This window comes from Tamandua tetradactyla, chromosome 13 (genome assembly GCF_023851605.1).
Source record: "Tamandua tetradactyla isolate mTamTet1 chromosome 13, mTamTet1.pri, whole genome shotgun sequence".
NCBI classification, from domain to species: Eukaryota; Metazoa; Chordata; class Mammalia; order Pilosa; family Myrmecophagidae; genus Tamandua; species Tamandua tetradactyla.
In genome coordinates this window covers 15,353,253-15,378,725 of record NC_135339.1, presented here as the reverse complement: position 1 = coordinate 15,378,725, position 25,473 = coordinate 15,353,253, and the positions used below count along the sequence as shown (strand labels likewise).

General features: G+C 48.1%; 1 protein-coding gene and 1 long non-coding RNA gene across 5 annotated transcripts in view; one reads left to right on the top strand and one right to left on the bottom strand.

The window, feature by feature from the left end:
- Window positions 1-9,155: 9,155 nt before the first annotated feature.
- Window positions 9,156-25,473, top strand: part of TSPAN14 (tetraspanin 14) — a 76,235-nt gene continuing 59,917 nt past the window's right edge. For 2 of the 4 annotated variants that reach the window (XM_077124737.1, XM_077124734.1), the window contains exon 1: window positions 9,156-9,260. The gene's annotated coding sequence lies outside the window, so the exon portion shown is untranslated. Of the gene's footprint in view, window positions 9,261-9,879; window positions 9,961-9,999; window positions 12,758-25,473 lie in introns of those variants that run through there. The other 2 variants (XM_077124735.1, XM_077124736.1) reach the window with 2 other exon arrangements.
- Window positions 12,360-21,085, bottom strand: LOC143653602 (uncharacterized). The gene is made up of 3 exons (XR_013161395.1): window positions 20,925-21,085; window positions 12,715-12,845; window positions 12,360-12,458 (listed from the first exon to the last, which is right to left on the bottom strand). It is a non-coding gene; the product is annotated as an uncharacterized LOC143653602 (long non-coding RNA).

The window sequence follows — 25,473 nt, the reverse complement described above, 5'->3', positions numbered from 1 at the left end:
TTTCTTGAGTGAAGTTATACTCTTATTGATGGCTTAATATAGACATTTCCACAGCCTTAAAACTGTAAACTTGTAACTTGATAAATCTCCTATATAAAAGCCACTCCATGTCTGGTATATTTCATTCTAGCAGCGTTAGTAAACTAAAACACCCCTTCTCTGGCTGACCATAGCCTCCTACGTTTTGTGGGTTCTGGCACCTTTATTCTCACCAACGCTATCCTCTGCCCATGTTGAGGGATGTCCAGCCTCACTCCCTTCTTATCCCTTTTTCCTATCTACCAGCCCCTCCAGCTGTCACTTCTCTCCCCTCCCAGCCAAAACTAGTGATACAACACCTCCCCTGCTTTCTAAACATTATTCTTGAGTCCTTTGCACTATTATTTTTCTATCATTCCCTCCTGAAAAAAGTCCCCAAAACTTTGATCGATCCCACAGTCTGTACTCCCTGCACTTTTACTTACTCTAGTTACTGAATACTAATTAAGAATGCATGTTGTGCCAGTTTGAAACTGCTGTGTACCCCAGAAAAGCCATGATCTTTAATCCTCATTCAATATTGTTGGGTGGGACCTTTTGATTAGTCAGTTTCCATGGAAGTGTGTCTCCACCCATTCAAAGAAGGGTAGCTTACTGGAGCCCTTTAAGAAGAAATCATTTTGGAAAAAGCTTGAGAGCCTACACAGCCAGAGGCCTTTGGAGATGAAGAAAGAAAACATCCCAAGGGATGCCCTTTAAAAAGCCCATAGAGAAACCTATCAGACATTACCACGCGCCTTCCCAGTTGAGAGAGAGAAACCCTGAATGTCATCAGCCCCTTTCTTTGGCGTTAAGGTATCTTTCTCTAGATGCCTTAGTTAGGATATTTCTATGGCCTTAGAGCTGTAACCTTGCAACTTAAAAATTCTGTTTTTGAAATCCATTTCATTTCTGGTATATTGTATTCTAGCAGCTTAACAAACTAAAACATGTTTCTCTCATTTCCCCAAAATCCTTGGATCCTAATAACTCCCACTTACCTTCAGCAGATGACTATTTTTCCTACTTCTGGGGAAAATGGGGAGCCTTCACCCAGGAGCCCCCACCAAACCCACAAACCTCTGCTTCCTCACCCTTTTCTCTTCCTTTCCCTGTGTCTCTTTCCTCCGGTTTGAGGCTGCCCTTTTGTTCTTCTTCCAACTTCTTCACCAAGCATTTCTTCTTTGTCTCCAGGTCTTTAATCTCTCCTTTTCTACTACTGCCTCTTCCCTTCAGCATTTACATTTATTCATCTCTCCCTTCTGAAAAAAAAAAAAAGGTCCAAAATGGCTTTTGGAGCTCCAGCAATCACATCACTCTACTCCAATGAGCAGGAAGGAGGAACGGTTGAGGAAAGTGTTAAAACTAGTTTCCAGACGTTGTACATGGATACCTCCACTTACCTTTGGTTGGCCAGAATTGAGTCACATGATCATACCTAGCTGCAAGGGAAGCTGAGAAACTTGCCTTTATTCTGGGAAGCCATGTTGTCAATTAAAATTGGAAATTCTATTCTAAAGAAAGAAGAGGGAGAATGTATAGCAGGGACAACTGGCAATCTCTACCAAAGCCTCCCATGATTCTACATTCCATTCTATATCCCACCCCATTTTTCTGTTGCCCTGTTAAATAAGTTGCCAAAATATGATAGCTCCACCCAGTGTGGTTTTCACCCTATGACTCCAGGTACACTGTCCTTATCAAGGTCACCAAGAACTTTCATGTTGCCGGAACCAATGGCCCCTTCCTCCTCTTAGCTGATCTCTGAACAGCATCTAACACAGCTGATGACTCCTGTCTTAAAATGTTTTCTTCTCTCAGTCTCTGAGATCCAACACTCTCTGGGTTTCCCTCCAGCCTCCCCAGCCACTCTTTCTCAGTCTTCCTTCCCAGTCTGGCTGTTCTGCCTGACCCCCTGGGTCTCTCCTGAGCCCTTCTGCATTCTCCTCTGTGTCTACTTCCTCACCATAGGCGACCTCTTCAGATCCCACAGCCTTTAACCTCTTTAAGATGATACCTCCCAAAGTGCCAGTTCCAGTCAGGCCTCTCTTCTTCTTTTTCTAAAAATAAACTTTTAATTTTAGAAAAATATTAGACTTACAGAAAAGCTGTGAAGGTAGTACAGAGAGTTCCCATCTATCTTATGCCCTATATACTCTATTATTAACTTCTTACATTAGTATGGTACTTTTGTTACAATTAATGATATGTATTATTAATTAGAGCTCACACTTGATTCAGATTTTCTTAACTTTTCCTTGAGATCTCTTTTTTGCATGTGTTCCAGGACCCCACATTTACATTACATTTAGTTGTGATGTCACCTCCTTAGGTTCCTCTTTTCTTTCTTTCTTTTTTTTTGGCATGGGCAGGCTCTGGGAATCGAACCTGGGACTCTCGCATGGCAGGCGAGAATCCTGCCACTAAGCCCCTGTTGTACTGCCCGGTTCCTCTTTCCTTTTTTTAATTGTGGTAAAACATGCGTAACAAAATTTACCATTTTAACCATTTTTAGGTGTACAATTCAGTGGCATTAGATACATTCACAATGATGTGTAACCATCACATTTTTCAGAACTTTTTCATCATTCTAAATAGAAACTCGATACCCATTGAACAATAACTCCCCATTCTCTACTTCTCCCATCCCCTGGTAACCTATATCCTACTTTATGTTTCTGTGAATTTGCCAGGCCTCTTTTTGAGTATGTAGTGACTGGACAAACCAATTGAACCTCTGATGGGTATCTCAAACCTAACATTGGTTAAAATGGAATTCTTGATGCTCCTTCCTGAGCTGCAGCCCCTTTTTTCCTGGCTACTCCATCCTATAAATGAGGCACTGTCCACTTGCTCCAGCAAGAAGCTTGAAAACTATGGTTTCTCTTTTTCTTTTCTTCTAGGTCTGTCCTATCAATGGGTCTTACAAAGTCCACATCCATAATAGCGTCTCTCAATTCCTCATTTTAGCACCACTGGGTCCAAGCTACCATTATCTCTAGCCTGGCTTGCTGCAACAGCCTAATTGGCTCCCTCTTTTTATTTCTGCCTGCCACCCACCCAATCTATTCTGCATACAGCAGTGAGTTAGAAAATATGACTCTTCTTCCTAAAACCCTTCAACAGCTTAATAAAATGTCTCCATTCCTCAACACAGCCCACAAGTTCCCTGCACTTCCCCACTTCATTGGGGGCCTCTCTTCCCCAGGCTTGCCACACAGGTCTTCTTTCAGCTTTCTGAGACATCTAGAGCTTCCCCTTTTCAGGGTCTTGGCACAAACTGCTGGCCTTCCCTGCTGTCTCTACTCTACCTTTCCTCAAGTTAACTCCTCATTTCTTAGACTCCATTTTTTTTTTCTTTTTATTAATTAATGGAAAAAAAGAAATTAACCCAACATTTAGAAATCATTCCATTCTACATATGCAATCAGTAATTCTTAACATCATCACATAGATGCATGATCATCGTTTCTTGGTACATTTGCATTGGTTTAGAAGAACTAGCAACACAACAGAAAAAGATATAGAATGTTAATATAGAGAAAAAAAATAAAAGTAATAATAATAGTAAAAAAAAAAACCTATAGCTCAGATGCAGCTTCATTCAGTGTTTTAACATGATTACTTTACAATTAGGTATTATTGTGCTGTCCATTTTTGAGTTTTTGTATCTAGTCCTGTTGCATAGTCTGTATCCCTTCAGCTCCAATTACCCATTATCTTACCCTGTTTCTAACTCCTGCTGGACTCTGTTACCAGTGACATATTCCAAGTTTATTCTCGAATGTCGGTTCACATCAGTGGGACCATACAGTATTTGTCTTTTAGTTTTTGGCTAGACTCACTCAGCATAATGTTCTCTAGGTCCATCCATGTTATTACATGCTTCATAAGTTTATCCTGTCTTAAAGCTGCATAATATTCCATCGTATGTATATACCACAGTTTGTTTAGCCACTCTTCTGTTGTTAGACTGCATTTTAATGTCACCTCCTCCGAGCAGTTTTCCTGACAGCTGTATCTTAAGTGGCTCTTATTCTCTCTCCCTGCCCCGTGTTTTTGTCCCAGCATGTCTATCTCCTCTTCTGAAAATAAGCTCTATGGAAGAAGAGGTTGTTGGGGGTTGAATCATAGCCCCCACAACAGACATATTCAAATCTTAATCCTTGTTCCCCTGAGTGTGAACCTATTTGTAAATAGGACTTTATGAAGATGTCATTATTCGTTAAGGTGTGGCCAAATTGAATCAGGGTGTGTCTTAATCTGTATAATTGGAGGCGTTGTGATGGGAGGAAATTCAGGCACTGATCAGAAGCAACCAGAAGTCAGAAGCCAGAGAGGAAAGAAAGATCCACCTATGTTGGAGGTTCTGCCATCAACAGAAGGATACCGACTCTAGGTGAGAGCATGGCCTTGCCAACATCTTGACTTTGGACTTTTAGCCTTCAAATCTGTGAGACAATAAATCCCTGTTGCTAAAGCCAGCCGCATAGTGTGGTATTTGTCATAGCGGCAGTGGGAAACTAAAAGGTCCCAGCTATCCTCTTTACGGCTGCACCCCACATCAAATTAGCACCTGCCATGGAAAAGGCACTTGTCAATAACCCTCTGCTGAAGGGCAAAGGAAAGGTCAAGCTCCTCACAGGAGGTCTCAGAGCAGCCTGGTTATATCCCCCTCAGCAAGAAATTGGAATGCACTGGATTTCATCTTTTTATTTTTTTGGCATGGGCAGGCCCCGGGAAACGAATGCACTGGATTTCAAGCTTTCTTCTTCACATTGCACTTAACCTGTGGGTTGCTTGTCCTGGAAGGTGGTACAGTTTCTCTGCTCATTTTTTTTTTTTTAATTTTAAACTTTTCATTTTGAAATACTTTCAAACGTACAGGACAGTTACAAAAATAATACAACCCCCTTACAGAGAACTCTAATGTATTCCTATTCCCCCAGATATCCAGCTCCACTGGCTTTAACGTTTTGCCACATTTACCTTACCATTCTATCTATCCATTAATCTATCAATCCATCCATCCATCCATCTACCTGTCTATCTATTTATTCATCAATCCATTTTCTGAATTTGAGTGTAGGTTGTAGATATCATGCTTCCTGAACACTTAACACCATCATGTACATTTCCTAAGAACAAGGATATTCACTTACGTATACATCTTAAGGGCAGTTATCAGGTTCAAGAAATTCAACATTGATATAAAGCTGACAGTCCATATTCCGACTTTTTCATATGTCCCAATAAAGTCCTTTTGAGTCTTCTCTCTTCCCTTGTTCGACTCCTTCTAGGATCATGAATTGCCTTTAGTTGTCATTGTCTCTTTACTTGCTCTTTTTATTTTTTTAATTGCGTGAACACACATACCACACACTTTCCCATCTCAACCACTATCAACAATCCCAGCCAGTGGGATTAACCACACCCACTTAGTTGTGGTACCCTCACCACCTTACATTACTAAAACTTTACCACCTCTGCAAACAGAAACCCTATACCCATTTCGCGTTACTTCCCATACCTTTTGCTCCCCATGTCTAGCAACCTATATTCTTACTTCTGTCTCTGTGAGCTTTCATATTCTCCGATATTTTCTTAGTAGCTAGCGTGGATCGTAAATGTAACCTCCTAAATCTGTAAAAATCTTGTTTGCTTTGATGACAACTCAACTTTAACAGTATATACAGACTATGCTCCCTATACCCCACCTTCTCCCCATCTTTAAATAGTTCTTGTCACAAATTACATGTTCATATCCACTGATTTTTTTTTCATTATATTTTATGCATTTGTCTTTTAGATCCTGTAGGGAGTAAAAGGCGGAGTTACAAACCAAAAATACAGTGGCATTTATATTTATACCCGTCAGTGACTTACTGGAAATCTTTAGGCAGCTTTCATCTACTATCTATTGTTCTTTTCTTTCAACCTGCAGAACTCTCTTTAGCATCTACTGTAGGACCTATCTAGTAGTGACACACCCCTTCAGCTTTTGTTTACCTGGGAATGTCTTACCCTCTCCCTCTTTTTTGAAAGTCAGTTTTGCTGGATTCTTGGTTGGAAGATTTTTTTGTTTGTTTGCTTGCTTTTAGCTCTTTAAATATGTCAACCCACTGTCTCTATGTGTCCAAAGAGAAATTGGCACTTAATCTTATTGAGGCTCTCTTGTACATGACATGTTGCTTGTCTCTTGCAGCTTTCAGAATTCTTTCTTTATCTTTGGTATTTGATGGTTTGATTATAAAAATGTTGCGCTGTGGTCTGTTTTGAGTTAGTGGGGCATCTTAGGTGTGTGTATTTGTGTCTTTTATTAAATCTGGGACGTTTTCAGACGTTATGTGTTTGAATATTCTCTCTGCCTCTTTCTACTTTCAGGATTTCCACAATGTGTATATTAGTACACTTGATGGTGTATTTGTCAGGGTTCTTTAGAGAAACAGAACCAACTGGAGAGATCTGCAAATGTGAGATCTGTAAATATGTAAACCTCATATTTACAACCGTGGGAGTGGAAGAGTCCAAAATCCGTAGGGTAGGCAGTGAAGCTGGTGGGCCCAATGAAGGGTCTGGGTGAACTCCAGAGAAGAGGCTCACTGGCTAAAGAAACAGTGAAAGAATCTTTCCCCTTAAAAGCCTTCAACTGATTGGATTAGCTCATTGTGGGAGACATGCCTTTGTTGGTTGCAGATGTAATCAACCACAGATGTAATAAACTGACTGATTTAATACATCAGCCTTCTGGTTTATCAACCAGCCAGGAAATATCCTTGCAGCAACCGTCAGGCCAGTGGTTGCCTGACCAGACAACGGGGCATAATCACTTGATTAGAACCTAAACATCACAGTGTCCCACAGTTTCCTTAGACTGTGTTCATTTCTTTTTTTAAATTTCATTCTTTCTTCCTTCTGCTCTTCAGACTGGATGATTTCAATTGTCTTATCATCAAGTTTATGGATTCTTTCTTCTGTCAGTTTCAATCTGCTGTTGAGCCTCCCCTAAGGAATTTTTAACTTCAGTTACTGTGGACTTCAGCTGATTTGCTCTTTTTCATAATTTCCATCTCTCTACTGATATTCTCTTTGTGCTCATCTATTGTTATCTTCGTTTCCTTCCATTTTTGTCCATGTTTTCCTTTACCTCTTTGAGCATATTTAGGACCATTCTTTGTCTGGTATGTCCCAGGTCTGATGCTTTTCAATGATGGTTTCTAATACTTTAATCTTCTCCTTTGCTTATGCCATCACTTCCTGTTTCTTTGCATGCTTTTAACTTTTTGTCAAGACGTGGACATTTTGATATTTTAACGTGTTTTCCTGGTAATTTAAACTGGGGTGTCAGTTCCTTAAACTTGTATCCAACTAGCTTCCAAGGACAAAGCTTTCCTTGAAGGCTAGGAGCTAGCAAAAGAAAAAAAAAAAAAGGGGGCAGGCCACGGTGGCCTCGGGGCAAAGTTCTCTGCCTGCCCTGCCACAGACCTGGTTCGTCTCCCAGTGCCTGCCCATGCAAAAAAAAAAAAAGAAAAGAAAAGAAAAGAAAAAAGAAAAAGAGAAGGAACAATGAAAACATCTTTCCCTGTCTTACACATTGACCTCTATTTTGTGCTCTCTTTCATGGGTTTTTCATACAAAGAGTTTGGTGAATAGCTTGAGGCCAAAACTGCCCTAATCCATTCTGGACTTGCTTCTTGTCTAGGGCATATGAATGAGCCCTGGGGATTCCTCATTTACATAGATATGAATGCCCACCTTTCCCAAATACCACCTTTTCCCAAGGAAACCTTATTCTCAAGGTCCTGGACACATCCTAGAGGCCAGCAATCCCTCGCTCCAAGCAGCCACCTGACTGTTCTCCACAGCCTTTGGTAGGGAGAGCTTGGTGAGCTGTCTTCTACAGCTGGGAAAGTTCTGGGACAATTAATCCGTCAGCCCACCCCCGCAGATAGAGCCAGACATACCTGCTCCCAGAATGGGGATAAGGTTTTACTCCGCTCCCTCCAGAACCGTGCCACACATGGGGATCTGTGCTGATCAGGTGTCCAGTCAGGGAGCCAGGAGCAACCACCACTTTTAGGTAGCCTTTTTTTGGATTTCGTGCTCACCTATTACTGTAGCCCTTTACATGTTTTCTGGAGCTTTGAGAAAGATGTTTCTGCAAATTTTTGCTGATTGTTCAAGAGTGTGGGGGTGGGGGTGGGGAGACAGCCCTAAAACTCTTGATCTGGGTGGGGCCCCAATTCATTTCTAAAAAATTTGTGTTTCTTGTTGTCCAGCAGAAACCGATGTCACCTGGATGAGTTTTAAGAACCAGCTGCGCCTTGCCTTATTTTGCACACAAGCAGGCTGGGGCCAGGGCGGTCAGCCTTTCTATTACCGAAAATGCCAGCAGTAAGGATACCCCCTCTCTGCCGCCTGCCGCCCCCACAGGTGTCCAAGACATGGCACAAATCTCAGCAGGCAATCCAAACGAATTTTGGTATTTTTAGCACAAAGTCTAGAAAGGAACGAGTCCTCACTGCATGATTCGCAAAAAAATAAAAATCTTACTTTACTACAGTTCTCTTGGAGACCACCTCCGCCGTCGGCCTCCAAGCTCAGGAATGCCTTCTCTTTTCAACAAAGCCATTCTCCAAACTCCCTCGCCCACCCCCTACCAGATCACACCCTGAACTCCACCAGATGTGCGCCCCCCGCCCCAAGTCCCCTAAGCTCGTGCTTCGCCCCGGCTCCAGCTGCGCCCAGCCAGAGGCAAGGTCGGCGCGGAACGTACGTAGCGTATCTCGGCCGAGCCCTTGAGGCTGCCACAAGTGCCCGGCCAGGATTCAAGCTCCGCCTGAGCAACGCACCCTCGGAGGGCACCAACCTGGCCCGCCCTCCGCTCTGGCCCCGCCCAAAGAGGGACAAAGGGGCGGGCCGGGCCGGGGCCTCGCGGCGGCAGCTCCTCACGCTAGCTGGAGGGCCGCGCGGCGTGGGGGAGGGGGTGAGCCGGCGGCGGCGGCCGGGGCGGGGCCGGGGCGGGGCCTAGGCGGTTCCAAGCGCGCCGGGTCGCACCGGGCGGTGTGGGGAAGTGGCGCCCCTTCCTCGGCAGCCGGCAGGCGCCGCGCCCCCGGCCCCGCCCCCTCCGCGCCCCGCCCCCGCCGCTCGGACGGCCTGAGTCGCGCCCTCCCGCCCCGCGACGCCGAACTTGCTCCAACTTCCTCGGCCGAGCCGGGCCGCGCCGCCGCCGTCGTGCCCGGGTGAGTAGAGCGCGGAGCCCTCGCTGAGGCGTCGGGCCCTGTCCCCTCATTGTCTGAGGCCGACCTCCACCGAGCGTCTTTCGGGGGCTAGGACTGCTCGCAGGTCCGGGCTCAGCCCCTCGGGTTCCCTCCCCCCGCGCTGGGGGCGGCCCTGCGGGCGCTGGCTTTGTCTGCTCGGATGGCCCGCGAGGGGCTGGAGGCCTCGGCCCGCACCTCGCTGATTCGAACTCCTCCGGCGCTCGGCGGAGTGAGAGCCGCGGTGGCCCACCCGGCTGGTGCTCCTGGCTCAGCCACCTCCGTCCCATTCGCGTCCCCGGGCGGGGGCACGCTAGGGCCGGGCGGGGAGGGAGCGAGCGCCTCGGGAAGGTGGGGCTGGATCGCCGCCCCAGGCCCTGCCCTCTGCCCCCGGCTGCGAGCCCCGGGATGGGTGCGCCTTCCGGCTGGATCACGGGCTGTGCGGGGCCCTGGCGCCCCGCGCGTCGCCTCTTTCTGGGCGCTCGGCAGGAGGGTGGGGACCGGCCAGGGAGGGCCGCCCCCGGCTCGCCGTGGGTGTGTTCTAAGTCCCCCAAACCGCCTGCCGTGCGTCCCCCTCTGTCCTGCGCTAGTTTGGGGAGGCCCGAGCTTCTCCGAGTTCATCGTTTGAGGTTGTGCGTGGAGCCGAGCCCGGTCTAGCCGGAGCCTAAGCGGAGTAGGGTCTGTGGTAAGAGTTCTCTCGTTCCGGGCCACTGCTCCATTTGGAAAGGCATGGGGTTGCGGGTGAATAAGAAATAGATGTGTGTGGACTGACTTAGGGCTGGGCTCAGGATAGCTGGAACATGAGTGTGGGGGACGTGAAGTTGGTCTCCAGCGAGAAGCGGTTCATGCTGTGGCGTCGGGCAAAGTTGTTTGGGGCTGCTGGCCTGAAATGTGAGCGCGGCGGCGTTGTGTGCGCTGCATGGTTGTCCCTGGGCCTTGGTGTCTGGGGACATCAGGTCGTCCGGGCAGTGAGTGCAGGGATGGGAGAGGTGCCGCACTGGGGTTTCTGCATGTGCGTTCTCTGCAGTGGTATGCCCTTTTCCATTCTTCATCCCTCCTGAGATGGAGGTTGCCCTTGGGCTGGGTGGGAGTGGATAGAGCTGCCTGCTACATCCTTAAAATTAGCCTCCCTCTGCCCCTTGTCCTCAAAGTAGGGGAAGTTAGTGCCTGTTGAGTGATGGTGACACCACCCTTCCTGATATGTGAAGTGAACCCTGGGGCCCTGGCCATCAGCACTTTTTGTATCCTGCTTTCAGTTGGAGACTATTGATGTCTCCATCCCCATGTCTCTGCACTCTTTTTATGTGCACTGCCTCATGTCATCTTCAGTTCATTTAACACCGTGATTGAATGTGTCTGTGGAATTCCAGGTGGTGATGCAGGCACTGTTCCTGGGCTCACACTCCCTGATTGTGAGCTCCAAATGGAGGGAGAACCCAAGCTGAGCATGTGGTTGCTGCTCAGTAGTGCTGATTGACTCCATCTTGCTCTCACCTTTGCACCACGTTTTTCAGGCAACTAGGACTCTGCGCCCATTGGGGGTTCTGGAGGCTTGTGGCTGCCTCCTGGAAGAAAGGGCATGGAGGGGAGGGGCTGCAGAAGGTTAGGCTGTCCAGGGAAATTACCCCTTTTACCATTCGGGGTCCAGCCAGCCTTGAGTTTCTGAGGACGGGTGAGGGCGCCTCTCTGCCCAGGTGTGGGAAGAGGAGAGTGAGGCTGGGGGCAGGGAGGAGAACCTGTTGTGTGGGTCTGGGATGGTAATGAAGTCCCAGAGGAGGTTGAGGAGCCCAGAAGTCCTGGGTTCTGGAAACATATGCTGAGGCCTCAACCTAGGTTGTCTTGTACTCAGGTATTTGACTTGTTTGCTTATTTAACTTCAGCTGGGGTAGAATTGCTGTTTCAGTGGTTAGTGTGCCATTGCGCCAATCCTGCAAAACCTTTGCTGGGTTTACAGTCTAGTGGAGGTTATGGTCAAGGCTAATAGTGATGATATTAGGAGGAATGTTTATTGAGACTTAGAAGCACCAAACACTATCCTAGATGCTTTTCTTGTAAAAACTCAGTTAATACTTGCAATAACCCAGTATGGTAGATGAAGCTAACGACCCCATGTTACAGATGAGGATATTGTGGCCCAGAGTAACATGCTTGAGATCAGTATGAACTTGGTTTCCTCATTTCAAAATTAGAAAATGCCTTCCTCCTTATATGATTAAAGTTGATAAAATCTATGATCATGCCTAGCCCATGGCAGAACTAATAAGACCTCACCCCTGCTTCTGAAAGCACCCTCATCTGTCAGCACAGTCTGGGTACATAGCAGGTGCCCTGAGCCCATGGTAATTGGCTGGTGATTGGCTTCTGTCTACCTAAGGCCAGAGAAGGGGAAGGCTGGAGCTGCTGTATCCTGCTGGATAGATTAAAGTCTGCTAATTGTCTCAGTTACAACCATCCCTAAATGTCAGAGGCTTAAAGCAACAAAGGCTTATTTCTCACTCACACCATATCCATCATGTATCTGCTTTATGTTGTCTTCACTTTAGGACCCAAGTTAATTCGTTTAAATATTGCTGGCCCGGTGGTCGGAAGGACAGAGACCCCCTGGCTTTTACCCGTTTCACCTGGAAGTGGCATTTCATTGGCCAAAGACAAGTTACAGGGCCACACTTAGTCCAAGAGGGGGAGGATTGGAAACATTTGGTGAACAGTGCTAATGCCAACTGCCTTTCTGTGTAAACTGAAACACTGATCATGAAATAAAGGGCTTTTTAGGTTAAAGTAGGATTGAGGTGCCACATTTGAAGGGTAGAGGTATGGTGAACAAGAACGCGTGTCAGGTTACTAAGAGGTATTGCTTCTCTGACCCTGGGCAAGAAGTTACTTGGTTCTTTGGGTCTCCTTTGCTCATAATTTATAGGCTTAGGACTTCTGGTGAGTTCTGAGTCAAGGAACTTTTATTAGGTACAAGTCTAGCTCAAGTCCCTGTGTTAGGTGCTCTGACCTGGAATGATGATTCCTCTTCCTGCCACTCAGTACGGGTGGCGTTTAAAGAGGGACATTAGTTCCCATGGGAAGGGAAGGCAGGCTCCTGCTCCCCTTCACTGCCTCTGACATCTCAGCCCTTGAATTGCTTGCACTTCCCAGTCCTTTTCCTGAATATGGTAGTGGGGGCAGCCACCTTTCCTGGAAGCAGATAGAGGCACCCTTAGCAGGTTCTGCCCTCCCCCTGTCCTTTCTGGGATTTGCTGACCTTGTAGGCCAAGGGCTGTGGAAAGGAGAGATAGTGAGGTTACTGAAGGGTGGTAACCACTGGAGAGTAAGATTGAGCACAGGGCTGGGGTGGTTCTCTGCTGGTTCTGTGAAAGGGAGCTGTCACCCCTCTATTAATTGCATTTCTCCACTCATCCACCCAGGCACACTGTGGACCTTGCTTCTTTACCTGCTTGGTCTCTGGTGACTTCCAGCAGGGCCAGGAGACAATGGTGAGACAGACCTCAGGTTCTTTCGCATAGTGCTTAGGCAGTTTTCATTAGGCATATGTCCTCCCTTTTCAGGGCCTTGCTTTCCCATCTGTGGAATGGAGAGAGAGGCGGTGCTGGTCTACAACAGTAGTGCCACTCTTGGCTGGACTTCAGAGTCCTCAGCAAGCTGTGTAGACTTGTGTAGGGAGAACCTTTGGTCTCGGTGAATGCCTGTGTCTATGATTTGCCTTATCTTCCATTCTAGAGTTAAGCAGTTTACAGTACTCAAAATGCCCCCACATCCATTTTCTCATTTAATTGCATGGTTTTTGATGCAGAAAGAGCAAGTGACTGAGTTGGGACGGCACAGGGCGTGGTGAGTAGGAAGTGTGTATTTCATCTGCTGATTATACACTAAGGTGAATAACTCTTCTGTCTAGCCCCCCTACAGTGGGCAGTAGTGAGGCCAGCTTTCAAGTTGTGGCTACTTTGTGGCTGTGGAACCTAGGCAGATCTTTGATATATATATATATTTGGGGTTTTTTTTTCCTTCACTTGGACTTTGTTTTCTCATCTGTAGAATGAGAAGAACCAAGTTTGGCCTTCCCATTGCATGCTTCAGGATTGAGAAGCAATTTCTAAAACCTCTGAGTTAGGTTCCGCATTTTGGATGAGAACTGCTGTCATCTTGCTGACAGCTCTCACTGAAGTGCTCACCAGCAACTGATTCTGTGAACCCCACATCCTCCCCTCTGTGGGCTCAGTGGAGCTGGATGGGGCTGAGCTAGGCTGTGGTTTTCTCTTAGTAGGCATGCAGGCCTGGTAATGTGAGCTTCAGTGGGCCTTTGCATGCTAGAGCTGAAGCCCCTCATTTCTTTTTCTTTTTTATATTTTTTATTTTTAAACTTTTTATTATGGAAAACTTCAAACAGATATTAAAGTAAGTAGTATAATGAAATTCTCTACATCCATAAAACAGTTTCAATAATTATCAACTCTTTCTCAATCTTGTTTAATGTATGCACTCCTCACTCTTACTCCCTCTTCCATATTACTAGATTGTTTAATCCATAAATACCATTTAACTTATAAATATTTATCATTGCAGATACACTAATGTATTTGATTAGGGGTGCTGCCCATGATGTAACTATTTTCTGTAGGTATTACTCTATTATATGCCCTTTTCTAAATTAAGAAAAAAAAGAAAAAATATTCTGCAACACTGACTTTCTAAAATCCAAAAAAAAAATCTGAATTCAAGACTACTTGGTTTCAAGGATTTTAGATGAGACACAGTGGCCTGTATATATACAACCTTCTTTTTCCTAAACAGGTGGAATATTATATACACTATTCTTTTTCCCTATATCTGTGCTTTTTTTTCTATTTGCCATTTACTCTAAAGATCTTTCCTTATTAGCATAAATAGTCCTTAGCAGCCCCTCATTTCTTGAGGGCTGTCCTGCCTCCTCAGCTGAACTGCCAAGGAGCAGGGCCTAAAGCTGTGGTGTTTATCAGCTACATAACTGGAGGACTGGCTCCTGCTACAGGGCTGGCCTCTCCTTGGGTCTTGTCTGCCTATGTTGTGTGGCTTAGAGCCACAGGCTCCAAAGTGGTCTCTAGGATACTAAATAAGAGGTGAGTTTCTAAGACTTCCTCAGGCACTGTGTTCCCTGGAGTTTGGGGTTGTACATGCTTCTTAGTCCCCAGTCATGAAACTGATAACTGATTTGGATTTTGTGAGGGTTCTGCCCATTGTCACTGAGATTTTTTGCTAGGCCCAGATGCAGTGGGAAAATATGAGAGGAGCCCAAGGTACTGGATCTTCCCTTTTGTAGCCTCAGCCTCCTGCATCCAGAGGTTGCACATCCAGAAGGCTTAGGGATGGGGTCAGTAGTAGTCAGGAGGGTGAGGTCAGTGCAGACTATAGAAGCAGGAGGTCTTCTGGTAGAGCTGAGCCTCTGGATGGGTAAGGTTGGGGGAAGGGCCAGGACCCAGAGCAGGGTCGGGGCTGAGCAGGAGGATATGCTCCTGGGCCTCCTTGGTTTTCCCTTGGGACCTGTGCTGCTCATCTACGTTTAAAAAAATAAAAAGGCATTGAGGATTTCCTTAGTTCTGAAGTCCAGGAGGGCGTTCCTTATAGCAGCTGGAAGGAAATGAGTATCCCCTGAATCACCTTCTTCCACACCCTGGGAGGGCCGAGGGCAGCAGCATTTCTTAGGACACAATTGAGGCAGGGTCTTTTGCTAAAAGTCTCAAAAGCCCACTGGGGCTTCTCAGGAAACCTGGGCTTAATGGAAAGTGACAGGTGTAAGTGAAGGAAAATGGACACTTTAGCTTCCCAGGGAGGGTAACTGCCCCACTCACACTACAGCAGTTCAGGCCCTGGGTGTCTCTTAGCAGCAGGAGAGCGTGGATCTCCAACGTGGGACACGCACTCAGTTGTGCTCGTGGCCCTGCACCTCTGGGTTTCCTGGCTGCTACCACCAGCTGCTCCAAGCGCAGCTCTGTTTGCCTGCTTGGGTACCATTGCCACGAAGAGATGCCAGATCTTCTCCAGGTGACTGACCGTCCTGGTGTCTGGGCAGCTTGCAGAATGACTGTCTTCATCCTTGGGGTTGGGTGAGGGAGGCCAGCCTCAGTCGAAAACTAAGTGGTTGACACAGTGTCTGGGTAAGGGGGGGAGGTGGTGAGGGTTCCAGGAAGACTTTGGGGAGCTTCGTGTCCCACAGTGTGCCGGCCTGAGCACACCACCACTCTCATCCTGATACCGATCAGGTGGGTACTCTGTCTGATGTGACACAAGGATTTCAAAGGAAAAACAGGAAGTTTATGAGCCCCAGATCTGTCTCCCTGAACTACAGTAATTCTGAAAGTTTTATAGTATTCAAAGACAGGCAGGTTTTAATGACTATAATGGCTCGAGATGATGAAGTTAGAGATAGTGTAATTATTGACATGTGAGATTGATTACATGCTTATTCACAGAACATATGTAAGAAAATGGCAGCCTTAACATGAGGATGATGAGCATGGTTTTTAGTATAATAGATATAGGTCACACAGGCTAAGATTTAAGCTACTGTGCATGTCAAGGAGGCCAGTCTGGTTAGAACAAGCTTTATCTAGTAAGATAATCTAGGATTCAAGGTGGGTTAGTTCTTAAATGTCTTTGTGATCACAAGACTTCAAAGTTGTAAAACAAAGTAAGGGGGTACAAGCTGGACCAGTCAGGAGTAACCATGAGGCTTTACAGCAAAGATTATATATTTAAACAGTAAAGCATCATCATCAAAGATCAAGACATCTGGGTTTTTAGTTCAGGGAATTTCAGATACTTACTTTTGGCTAGTCTATAATATACTAGGAAGTAAGAAAGCATCTATAAAATGATTCAGTAACTATGAGCATTAGTTAACTCTTAACTTTCGGTGTCACTACCTTGTTTCCAGAATCCCTAATCCTTTCTTTTCAGTATCTACAGCTCCTTGTCCCTTGGCTCCCTTGCTCAGCCTGCTGGATATTGTGTCTGCATCCAGGAAGCGGCATAGACATTGGGTCCACCAGCTTAGCTCTTTGCGGACAGCTTTCCCACTTTCCCTCTGCCTTCCATGGAACTGCTGTGGTCTCCCGTTGCCTAATCTCTCGCCATCAGTCCACCGCATTTGACTCTGGACAGCCTTTCCTACTCAGCCCTCTTTCCGTGGCCTCTGAAACTGAGCTCCTTTTCCCCTACCTTGTGCTTTCCTCTCTTCCTAACCCTTCCTGGGAAAACCAGTTCTACAACCTTGTGACTCTTTCTCCTGCCCCGACCAGCCTAGGGATTGGACTGTCTCATTTGCCTGAGCCAGGCCAAGGGAGGGGCTGGGGGCTAATCCTCTCACATCCTAGTATCTGCCCTCCAGAGGCCTGTATCCTGTCCACGTGAGCCGGGCCAGTGCCCCCTCCCCCCATGTGGGTCCTTTGGATCAACTTTGTTGCTTCTCCTCTATGAGTGAGGGTCCTCCTGTTTTATCCTCTGCCCTTCCTCTCTCCTTGGTCAGGCCCTGTCCCTCATCAGGGGCTGGTTTCAGTTCCACCAGTCTCTCTTCCCCTGGTCTATCTCTTACTCCTGGCGCTGCTCTTGTCTCAGCAGCCAGCTTTTCAGGAACCAAGCTGCCTGTTATTGTGAGAATGAAGAAAACTTGTTGAGCCATCGGTGGGGACCTCTGTGGCAACTTTGCCCTGTAGAAGAGCAGGAGAAGCCACGGTGACAGCACCCTGCCCTGTGCAGTCTCCTGTCTGCCACAGCCATTGTCTCCTGTCATTACCAGCTGCTTCCTCTGACATACAAGTGATGGTGTAAATACGAATAAGCTTCAACATGGCATGCCGAAAAGAGAAGAAAAGTGGTGGTGTGGAGTATTTGTTCCCAAGGGTTCTGGGATGCTGAGAAAAATACAGTGTATTTTTACAGTGTAGGCAAGGAGGAGAGGCAGCATGTACCCAGCTGTGGGGTGGGACAGCAGGTTCTGTTCAGTGACTCTCCGGATTAGGATATCCCTGAAGCTACTCTCGGTGGGAAGACAGATGGAGTGGTGGGGTGTCGACACCCAGTGTCGGCTGGGGTGTCAGAAGGTTCGGGTGCATGTTGCAGGTCAGCGAAGTTCCGCGTGTGAGGACACCCTGCCTCCTCCTGCCAGAAAGCCGCCGGAGGTCCATGGAGAGGGGTAGGACTTGCATCTGATCCAGTTGTCAGCCTGATTCTCCTAATGTGAAATCTCATTTGTGCTTTCTTTTTGGTCTACCTGTTGAACATTTTATGTCATTGGAAAACATCTTATAGAATGGAGGGTGAGGCAACATGTATCTTCCCTCTTCTGCCTGGGCAGTCTCGGAGCAAAGTGGAGAGGTCATTAGAACTTTGTGCACACTGACCTGGTCTTAGGGGAGGAGTTCTGCTAGGCAGAAGAGCTCAGTTCATGAATTCCACTCAGCTGCCCCCCACCCCAGCCCCCATGCTCTCACCCAAATGGTCTTGCCAGTCATGCCTAATGGGCCTTGTGTCATATCCCTCAGAAGTAGGAGAGACCGGGATGGTTTTGTATTAATCCTTGGGCGCCAAATCATTTGGAGGAAATACATCAGAGCTTCTGAGTACTTGGTATTTATTGACATGTCAGTTAAGGGAGGCTTTTAAGCAACATATGTGTATCCCTTTAGAAAGGAATAAATATACAAAAGCATCTTACAACTCCATTCTGCAGCTTCCGTTTCCTGAGCAGTACATGGAGTTTAGTGGTTTAAGGGATTGGGGTTTTGAGCTGGGATTTTGGAGAACTCTTTTTTGCCTTGTAATAGGGCCAGGCCTCGAAATCTGTCAAAATTGCTTTCCTTAGTTGCTAAAATTGGGATGGGTTCCTAACACGAGGGCCTAGTGCCTCACTGAGGGCTGGGGACGGCCCTGAGCGGGGTTCCCTGCTGGAGGCCGAGGCACGTGGGTTGCAGCCCCCTCCACTGCCCAAGCCTTGGGGCCTTACAGTCACGGCTTTAGATATAATCCTTGGTGTGGGAGTACTTCAGATCTCCTTTCTGCCTTTGTCAGAATCTACTCTAGCTCTTCCTAGGAAAACTTCTTTCTATTGTAGGACTTGGGATGGAGTTAGCAGGGAACTTTCTGATTTGGTCAGCCTGTACTCCAGATGTTGGCACAGCCTTCCTACCCCTCTCTTTCACCCTCCTTCCCCCTCCTCCCTCCACTGTTTTAAGAAGATAGCAGAAAATGGCTGTGGAGAGCCACGTGTGAAATCTTTTGTGCCTCCAGCTATAAGCATGAGGCATTTTGTACATTAATTTAGGTTTACTTATTTGTCTTTTTAAAAATGTGTACATGGGGTGCACCGGTGGTTCAGTGGTAGGATGCTCACCTTTCACATGGGAGACCCAGGTTCAATTTCCAGACCATGATAAAAACTAGCAGAACAGTAAGCTGTACAGTGAAAACTGTTTTCCATCCCTGACCCCTTCAGTTCTCCCTGGAGGCCACAGTCACCAGATGTTGAGTGCCTCCTCAACCATCTCTCCGCTCCTGGCTTGGTTGGTTCCCTGGGCGTGTCCTGAACACCCTGACAGAATGTACTAAGTGTTCCATTTCAGTGCACACAGTCAGTCCATCCTTTTTAACAGCAGCATATTATCTGCTGTAGGGATGACCCATGATTCAATTTATCCACCTCCTCTGTTGATGGACTTTGAAGTCGCTGTCAGTGTTTGTTTCTTCAAGCGCTGCTGCAAGATGCTTTGTACCTGCACCCTCAAATGTGTGCAGTAAAGACTTCTAGAAGTAGGGTGGAGGCATTGGGTGCTTAACAGGAAAAGGAGCACACTATTTTGGTTCCAAGACGGGGAATGAACATTTCTGAGGTTTTCTTCTGGAGGGGTCTTGTATTTCTATGGTTGTAGGCAACTAGAGCTGGAGGGGCCACAGGTGGGGGGTGGGGGCGGGGGTGCTGACTCTAACTGCAGTCCAGCTGGGTTCCACTGAGGGGGCCTGTCCCTGTGAGCCAGGAGGCCTGTGTACCCAAAAGTGTGATGTAGGAGTGTGAAGAGGCAGCCATAGCAAGGCAGGGTCTATAGAGAGCCAGGAGGCTTCTGAGATGTGAGTTTAAGCCGCTCCAGGAGAGGACAGGACGTGAGTGGGGGTAGGGAGAGCCCTGGCTGAGAAACCAGTGGGAGCTGGGCACCGAGTTGCCCAAGAGCTGTTTTTCCCTCAGTTGCAGGAATTGGTATGAGAGTCTAGCCTCCTGTCCCCAAGGTCCAGTACCCTTCTCTGCTCTGGGATACCCCAGTGGGCCTGCCTGCCACCCTGTGATGATTGTAAAAGCCCGTGTAATAATATTTACCTGGTGTAAATAGTAGATGGGTTTTCTGTTGTGAGCAGGCAGCTTTCTTTCAGAACAAAAGCAGGGGGTAAGGGGAGAAGGGCTGTTTTCCTCCTGGAACTGCTTAGGGGGAGGAAGGTGTTTCCAGATTGAGAGGGACACATGTTGGAGCCATCAGACTTTGCCCTGGGAACTCTGTTTCCCCTTCCCCCCATCCTTAGTATACTTCTGAGATGACCACGTGACCACAACCTTTCCCTGTGTGGCTCTGGCCGCCCCACACCAGGACAGCGCTCTGTCCCTCCCATCTTTGCATACAGAGAGAATTTCCACCCATCGTTGTTACATGCAGTCCTGCTGAGAAGCCCAGAGCTTCCCATGCCCCCAGCTTTGTTTACGGGGCTCGGGGCCTTGGTGCACAGGGGTTTCTATTGTGCTGGGTGGCTGCTGGGGCTGACCTGTGGGCCTCTGGAGGCGGGACCCAGGGACTGACAGTGAGGCTATTCATGGACTGCCCTGATTTCCTGCTGCCTCTCATTGTGCAGTGTTTTGGGGGTGGGGGTAGGTGGGAAGGGGGCAGCCATGCTGCTATTGTTGCCGGCAGCAGGAGCCCATTATGCTATCCCTTCTGGACAGCTCTGAGGGAAACCAGCGCCCCTCTCGTGCTCTCTGGTGGTCGGTGAACTGCCCAGACCCTGCGCAGCCTGGACCTTGCCCTCTTTCCCTTCAGCAGGAGGCCAGAGGGAGCTCTGTGCCTTGCGGGGACCTCTGCCAAGAACCTCCCTCCCTCCTTACCAGCTGTTACCCCCAACCCTCCCACGTTTCTCGTGGTCCTCCTTAAATCCCTTGGGTAAAGGTTCTGAGCAGCTGGGAAGAAGTGGGAGTGCCCAGCTCCCGGCTGGTCGGCCACCTGCCCACCCCGGGCAGTGGGTTCTGCTTGAGCTCTCCCGGCCCAGCTGTGCCCTTGGGTGGGGGCCAGGCGCGTGCCTGGGTTGCTGTCAGTTCTCCCGAGCCCCTCTTCCCTTTGTGCTGTGGTGTTCAGCCCAGCGTCCCCCGTTCGCTACTCAAGCCCTCTCCACTGCAAAAAAGTCTGCGTGCCGGCAGGCCTGCCTGCAGCCACCCCCAGCCACCAGAGCCACAGCCATTTTCCTTTGTTCTGACACCTTCTGGCTCACAGATCTCAGGCGGCAGCAGGTGGTAGGCAGTACAGTACTAGCAGAAGCCCTTGTGACATTAATCTTCCCATTGAGCTAAAGACATGGCAACCGGACTCCCTTCTGCACCCCCAGATCCCCCAGCCGCACCCCCAGATCCCCCAGCCATACCTCCACATGCCCCAGTCGTATCTCCATCTACCCAGCAATGCAGAGTTTTCTCTTTGTTTTGATTGCGTCTTGACTCTCCTTCTGAATCAGTGTGATAGTGACTTGTATGACGGGACAGGGAGGGTCTGACCTGTTTGTAGCTCGTGTGTGGGGGCTGTTTGTTTTGGGGCCAGGTGTGGTGAGGGCATGTACAAGTGCAAGAGTTTGCAGAGCACCAGCCTCCTGGACCTTGGCAGAAAAAAGCCACACCCAGGCATACAGTCTGAACTTCCCTTTACCTCTAAGTCCTTCTCATTCGAATCGTTGTAGGAACAGTGCTTCCCATTTATTTAGTGGCAGGGCTGGCTGAAAAATCAGCTGCTTTTTGTTTTTATTTAGTCCAGGGGTGGTTGTGGAATTTTTTTCTCCAGTAAGGGGAACCATCCCTTACCCTTCATGTCTGAATGTTTCTCTTCTTCCTCCAGTTTTTGGAAGATTAAATGAGCTTCTGCTCTCTAGGCCCGGTTCACTCAAGTGTAAGGTACTAGATGAAGCTGAGGCCATCTACCTTAGCCCATGCTGTCTTCTGCTTTCTCCACCACAGCCAGAGTGTGTAACAGTTGTTTTTGAAATGCGGAGTTGTGTTGCACAGGAACATGTGTTTAGCCACGTGTGTTTCGCGTTTTATTTTACGCTTTCAGAACCTGTCCATCTTCAGATCAACCTGGCTGCGCTATCTAACTCTTGCATCAGCCAAATCTTACAAATTAGTAAGCAAGTTCCAGCCTTGACCACCTCCGGGTGCCCTCGTTTATTGCAGCGTATATTGTACCATCCTTAAGACCCAAAGCAATTGTGGTTTTATAATTATAGCTCAAAAATGATCTTTCACTACTTTGAACGACTTGCCAGCTTGGGATCCTTTGAGAGAAAATGCCGTTTGGTGGGATTAACGGAGCCTTCTCTCGAAAAAGGAGAGTTTTCTGTGGGGGTGTGGCTGTAATCCCGCCAGTTGTCGTTGGTTATCACACGGAAACACAGGCACCTCTCTGGGCTGGGTGTGGCACTGGGAGCCCACTGATAAATAGGTTCTCCCCAGACCTCGAGTTGACTCTTCTTGGAAATGCCACATTACTTCTGTTTATTAGTATAGCCCCTCTCTGTGACATTGAACTTGGGTGGGGGAAGGAAGTAAAACCATTTTATCTCCTGCCAGTGAGGCCAGGCTATTAGAAGCAAAAAACAAACTTATTACAGATAGAGACAAAAACAATAAAGTAGAGATGCCCTCTGTGCTTACCTTCCCACCTTCCAGTATTCTTGCGGGTCTGGGTTAATTCTAGAGTCTGTTTTGCCACAGGATCCCGGAGGAGGCAAAATGGTGTTTGCCTGGTACTCCTGGGCAGTTTCTGGCCCTTTTCCTGCCCCTCCATTCCTGTGGCTGCGCCCCTACGACTTTCCTGCCATTGTTTGCTGGGTCAGGACCAGCCTACAGAGCTGCCCCGGGATGTGTGTGTTTCTGCTGCGGTGCTGTCACAGGGGGCCTGTGGTCTTGGAGGGAGCCGAAGGGGCAGGAGTCAGGCTTTACTAAGCATTTGGGTAGAATCACTTCCACAGTTGTGAAATGGGAATAAAAATAAATCTGTTAGGATCCAGTGGGATGCACTAAATTACTAAATTCCAAAATTAAAGCATTCTTACAGGAGTGTTGACACTTAACTTGATCACACCCTTAGGAAGACTATAAAGTCACACACTGTAAAGATGGGTGGACTTTTCTCCATAACTTGCTTTAATCATGGTTTTCCTTTTGTGCATCTGTTTTGTTGCTTGTTCTCTTGGGCGTTTTCCACCTTGGCTGTACTCAGAGGCCCACAGGCCCTTAGACTCAGTATCTGCATCTCTGAGAGCTTGTTAAAAGGCAGAATCCTGGGGGTGGGGGAGTGTTTCCCATCGCAGACCTGCTGAATCAGAATCTGCATTTTAACGAAATTCGCACACACCTTCTTAGTTGAAAAGCTCTGGCTCAGACCCTTTTCCCCAGGCCCATTCTTCAAGTCTGTTTTCTGATTTTGCAGTCTTCACCCCCTCGCCTTCCTTAAAGCTGTGTACTTTAAACGGGTTTGGCAGCTGGCCTGCAGTGTCCAGCAGGTGTCTCTGCGTGGCGGGGGGGTGTCCTGGAGGTGGAGCTGGGGGCCAAGAAAGTCCGCCTTGGCTGACAGCCCTGGGTGCCCCCTCCTCCCCCCGGGAACCCTGCTGACGAGGTCATCTCTGGGGCACAGAGCCCAGGAGGTAATTGGAGCCCTCCCGTGAGAAAGGGCAGCACCCAGCCTTCAGCCCTTGACCATCTGGTGCCACTCGCCCCGCCTGTCCCAGCTGGAGGGCAGGATCCGACTCAGGTTGGGAATGTTCTTTGCTTTTTGCAGGAATACAAAGCATCCTACATTACAATATTTAGATAGGGAGGACTATAAATATATATTTTGTGCTATTTTTGTGGCTGAAAACAGTTGGAGATAACCCCTGTTTCCCTAGGATTGCCTGCTCCCCACCCCCACCCCCTGTTTAGGGGCACAGCTTGTACCCTGGGTCTGGGAGTGAGCCCTGGTCTTTGGCAAGTTAGAGGAGATCCCTGTTCCCCCTGCTCAACTGCTGGGGAGAACCCCTTCTAGGGTTCTGTTTCAGGGGCTGAGCTGAGCTGCTAACCTTCTCCTGACCTTGGAAACCTCTGCTCTTCTTCCAGATGCCACTCAGCTTTTTCCAGCAGTTTCTTACCATTGATTTGCATTTTTAAAAAGCCTCCCCAACCCCCCTTTAGTCCTGTACTCTTCTGACATTCTTAATGCACTTAGTTTTATTTATTTATTTTGCCCCCAGCAGGCTTCACTTTTTGTAATTTCATTGGAAAGTTTTGTTTTGTTTTCTTCTAGCTCTGTGAACCTTCTTCCTACCCTCACCCCACCCCAGCCAGCTGTTTGCAGTGCTTGCAGGAAGCCTGGAAGTCCTGCTCTGCCTGGGGCTACAGGGCCTCCTACCCCAGACTCTGGAAGGATTTAGGAGTTTGTTAGTCTTCAATCACAGTATATTGTGGCAGACGGAATTTTAGGTACAAAGAGTATTAAACATTTTAGACCCACAACCTAAGTCCCTTTCAGGCATGGAAAAATGGAGAAGGAATTAATGTGCATAATTCTAAATTCTCTTACATATTTTCTTTGTGTTGGGGAAACAGGGGTTGTGGGTAGGGCAGCCCGTACAAGGAGAGCATTTCAAATCTGCATTAAACATGCAGGTCAAATCCTTGCAGCATATTGAACCAGCTCCCTAGCAGCCACCGAAGGTCCAGTTATTGGAGCAGAATTTATTTCTCCCAAAGAACTCGCCCACTCATTCCTCGGCACATCGACAGCTTTCAAGAATGGCGTCTGCACAGGCGGCTGGGCCGGTTTGTGCCTTGGTATCGACTCCAGGGTCTGGGCCTGAGCTGGGACTGCCTTGGGGGCTCAGTCCATAATCTGTATCTGAGACCCCTCCGTGGGGACAAGACAGTTGCCCACTGCCCTACCTGTGGGGTCGTGGTGCATTTGCATTCTCTTCTCAGGGCACAGCTGTTGTTCCCAAACCAGTAAGATTTTGGATGTGGAACGCCCCTGTAGTTCACGTTTTAACCAGCTGCCCTGTGGAACGTTTCCTGACCGGCTTCCTGTTTCCTCCCCACTTCAGTTCCTGTCCTCTAGCAGCCACTTGTCTCTTCTTTTAGTGGAGGAAATATGTGTCCTGGTCTCCCGTAACCTCCTGCAAGCCCCTGGATCAAGCATGTCCTGCTCCCAGCTCGCCTGTCTCCTGCCTAGGATGCTCAGAATGTGTCGAGACAAGTCCTGAGGTGTGTCTCACACTACAAAAACCTTTTCACCTTAAGGGACTTGCTGAACCGGTCTGTGTGCTGAAGGCTTGCAGGGCAGATGGTCTTCAGCCATGCTAATCTGGGAAGCCTTTGGCCTCAGGACCTAAGTGGGAGATTCCAGAGTGGACACGGGGCTGTCCAATCCTCCCTGTGATCTGAGTCACAGCACATCGGCCTCCTGGGTTCTTGTCCACCTTGGAGATGTCACTTTGTAAAGCTGGGCCCAGATTCTCCATGTTTTTGTGTACAGTGCTGGCTGAGGAAGAGGCCTGACTGCTTCTTCCTGGAGGCAATAAAAAGGATTCTGTGTGCAGGCTTGGGTGGGGGTGGAGGGGGTGCTTCGGTTTTCAGAAACAAGCCTACCGTGATTATCAGGGCACCCATATACCAGAACAGCGTTGGCTCTGGGGTCCTCATGTAGGGGGCAATTTTACCTCTGAGGGCAGAGAGGAAGTCAGCTGGGAAATCAGCTCAGAAGTCCTAGAAGGCCTCTTTAACCCAGGTTTTGAGAATCAATGGGCAGCAGCTGGGGATGGCCAAGCCCTGCCTCTCCTGAGCTAGCTGGTGCTGCCCTGAGGCTGAAGGTGCAGTTGAGTGAGATATCTCTGGAATCTTCTGAGGATCTCTGTTTAGGCTTGTACACCTTGAATGTTTGCTTGTTTTTGT